The sequence below is a fragment of the Doryrhamphus excisus genome, chromosome 2 (genome assembly GCF_030265055.1).
Source record: "Doryrhamphus excisus isolate RoL2022-K1 chromosome 2, RoL_Dexc_1.0, whole genome shotgun sequence".
In the NCBI taxonomy this organism is placed as follows: domain Eukaryota; kingdom Metazoa; phylum Chordata; class Actinopteri; order Syngnathiformes; family Syngnathidae; genus Doryrhamphus; species Doryrhamphus excisus.
In genome coordinates, this window is record NC_080467.1 from 23,175,225 (window position 1) to 23,177,724 (window position 2,500).

The following is a 2,500-nucleotide window of genomic DNA, read 5'->3' on the forward strand; positions in this document are numbered from 1 at the left end:
AAAAGCTTACAGCACCTGTTATTCCCAGGCGGTCTCCCATCCAAGTACTAACCAGGCCCGCCCCTGCTTAGCTTCCGAGATCGGGCGTTTTCAGGGTAGTATGGCCGTAAGCTGCCAAGACAACTGAAAAGATCCTATTTGAAGGCGACGCAGGCCAAACTAGACTCCAGCAAAAAGTGTCAAACAGCGCCCTCTGCTTTCAGGCAAGAGCAGAAACCATAAAAAGCTTACAGCACCTGGTATTCCCAGGCGGTCTCCCATCCAAGTACTAACCAGTCCCGCCCCTGCTTTGCTTCCGAGATCGGACGAGATCGGGCAAATTCAGGGTAGTATGGCTGTAAGCTGCCAAGGCAACTGAAAAGATCCTATTTGAAGGCGACGCAGGCCAAACTAGACTCCAGCAAAAAGTTTCAAACAGCGCCCTCTGCTGTCAGGCAAGAGCAGAAACCATAAAAAGCTTACAGCACTTGTTATTCCCAGCCGGTCTCCCATCCAAGTACTAACCAGGCCCGCCCCTGCTTAGCTTCCGAGATCGGGCGTTTTCAGGGTAGTATGGCCGTAAGCTGCCAAGTCAACTGAAAAGATCCTATTTGAAGGCGACGCAGGCCAAACTAGACTCCAGCAAAAAGTGTCAAACAGCGCCCTCTGCTGTCAGGCAAGAGCAGAAACCATAAAAGGCTTACAGCACCTGGTATTCCCAGGCGGTCTCCCATCCAAGTACTAACCAGGCCCGCCCCTGCTTAGCTTCCGAGATCGGACGAGTTCGGGCGTTTTCAGGGTAGTATGGCCGTAAGCTGCCAAGGCCACTGAAAAGTTCCTATTTGAAGGCGACGCAGGCCAAACTAGACTCCAGCAAAAAGTGTCAAACAGCGCCCTCTGCTTTCAGGCAAGAGCAGAAACCATAAAAAGCTTACAGCACCTGGTATTCCCAGGCGGTCTCCCATCCAAGTACTAACCAGTCCCGCCCCTGCTTTGCTTCCGAGATCGGACGAGATCGGGCAATTTCAGGGTAGTATAGCTGTAAGCTGCCAAGGCAACTGAAAAGATCCTATTTGAAGGCGACGCAGGCCAAACTAGACTCCAGCAAAAAGTTTCAAACAGCGCCCTCTGCTGTCAGGCAAGAGCAGAAACAATAAAAAGCTTACAGCACCTGTTATTCCCAGCCGGTCTCCCATCCAAGTACTAACCAGGCCCGCCCCTGCTTAGCTTCCGAGATCGGGCGTTTTCAGGGTAGTATGGCCGTAAGCTGCCAAGTCAACTGAAAAGATCCTATTTGAAGGCGACGCAGGCCAAACTAGACTCCAGCAAAAAGTGTCAAACAGCGCCCTCTGCTGTCAGGCAAGAGCAGAAACCATAAAAAGCTTACAGCACCTGGTATTCCCAGGCGGTCTCCCATCCAAGTACTAACCAGGCACACCCCTGCTTAGCTTCCGAGATCAGACGAGATCGGGCGTTTTCAGGGTAGTATGGCCGTAAGCTGCCAGGTCAACTGAAAAGATCCTATTTGAAGGCGACGCAGGCCAAACTAGACTCCAGCAAAAACTGTCAAACAGCGCCCTCTGCTGTCAGGCAAGAGCAGAAACCATAAAAAGCTTACAGCACCTGGTATTCCCAGGCGGTCTCCCATCCAAGTACTAACCAGGCCCGCCCCTGCTTAGCTTCCGAGATCGGACGAGATCGGGCGTTTTCAGGGTAGTATGGCCGTAAGCTGCCAGGGCAACTGAAAAGATCCTATTTGAAGGCGACGCAGGCCAAACTAGAATCCAGCAAAAAGTGTCAAACAGCGCCCTCTGCTGTCAGGCAAGAGCAGAAACCATAAAAAGCTTACAGCACCTGGTATTCCCAGGCGGTCTCCCATCCAAGTACTAACCAGGCCCGCCCCTGCTTAGCTTCCGAGATCGGACGAGTTCGGGCGTTTTCATGGTAGTATGGCCGTAAGCTGCCAAGGCCACTGAAAAGTTCCTATTTGAAGGCGACGCAGGCCAAACTAGACTCCAGCAAAAAGTGTCAAACAGCGCCCTCTGCTTTCAGGCAAGAGCAGAAACTATAAAAAGCTTACAGCACCTGGTATTCCCAGGGGGTCTCCCATCCAAGTACTAACCAGTCCCCCCCTGCTTTGCTTCCGAGATCGGACGAGATCGGGCAATTTCAGGGTAGTATAGCTGTAAGCTGCCAAGGCAACTGAAAAGATCCTATTTGAAGGCAACGCAGGCCAAACTAGACTCCAGCAAAAAATTTCAAACAGCGCCCTCTGCTGTCAGGCAAGAGCAGAAACCATAAAAAGCTTACAGCACCTGTTATTCCCAGGCGGTCTCCCATCCAAGTACTAACCAGGCCCGCCCCTGCTTAGCTTCCGAGATCGGGCGTTTTCAGGGTAGTATGGCCGTAAGCTGCCAAGTCAACTGAAAAGATCCTATTTGAAGGCGACGCAAGCCAAACTAGACTCCAGCAAAAAGTGTCAAACAGCGCCCTCTGCTTTCAGGCAAGAGCAGAAACCATA

General features: G+C 51.8%; 6 non-coding genes and 5 pseudogenes across 6 annotated transcripts; all 11 read right to left on the reverse strand.

Annotated features, from left to right (window-relative positions):
- Nucleotides 1-3: 3 nt before the first annotated feature.
- On the reverse strand, nt 4-112 carry LOC131122819 (5S ribosomal RNA; annotated as a pseudogene).
- A 112-nt stretch (nt 113-224) lies between these two features.
- On the reverse strand, nt 225-343 carry LOC131121871 (5S ribosomal RNA). The gene has a single exon (XR_009128365.1). It is a non-coding gene; the product is annotated as a 5S ribosomal RNA (ribosomal RNA).
- A 112-nt stretch (nt 344-455) lies between these two features.
- Nucleotides 456-564, reverse strand: LOC131123675 (5S ribosomal RNA; annotated as a pseudogene).
- Nucleotides 565-676: 112 nt separating this feature from the next.
- LOC131124185 (5S ribosomal RNA) lies at nt 677-795 on the reverse strand. The gene has a single exon (XR_009128844.1). It is a non-coding gene; the product is annotated as a 5S ribosomal RNA (ribosomal RNA).
- A 112-nt stretch (nt 796-907) lies between these two features.
- On the reverse strand, nt 908-1,026 carry LOC131121967 (5S ribosomal RNA). The gene has a single exon (XR_009128457.1). It is a non-coding gene; the product is annotated as a 5S ribosomal RNA (ribosomal RNA).
- A 112-nt stretch (nt 1,027-1,138) lies between these two features.
- On the reverse strand, nt 1,139-1,247 carry LOC131123246 (5S ribosomal RNA; annotated as a pseudogene).
- Nucleotides 1,248-1,359: 112 nt separating this feature from the next.
- Nucleotides 1,360-1,478, reverse strand: LOC131120720 (5S ribosomal RNA). Its single transcript, XR_009127268.1, has one exon. It is a non-coding gene; the product is annotated as a 5S ribosomal RNA (ribosomal RNA).
- A 112-nt stretch (nt 1,479-1,590) lies between these two features.
- LOC131122238 (5S ribosomal RNA) lies at nt 1,591-1,709 on the reverse strand. The gene has a single exon (XR_009128598.1). It is a non-coding gene; the product is annotated as a 5S ribosomal RNA (ribosomal RNA).
- Nucleotides 1,710-1,821: 112 nt separating this feature from the next.
- LOC131120856 (5S ribosomal RNA) lies at nt 1,822-1,940 on the reverse strand. Its single transcript, XR_009127401.1, has one exon. It is a non-coding gene; the product is annotated as a 5S ribosomal RNA (ribosomal RNA).
- Nucleotides 1,941-2,052: 112 nt separating this feature from the next.
- Nucleotides 2,053-2,170, reverse strand: LOC131122800 (5S ribosomal RNA; annotated as a pseudogene).
- Nucleotides 2,171-2,282: 112 nt separating this feature from the next.
- LOC131122820 (5S ribosomal RNA) lies at nt 2,283-2,391 on the reverse strand (annotated as a pseudogene).
- Between the last annotated feature and the right edge of the window lie 109 nt (nt 2,392-2,500).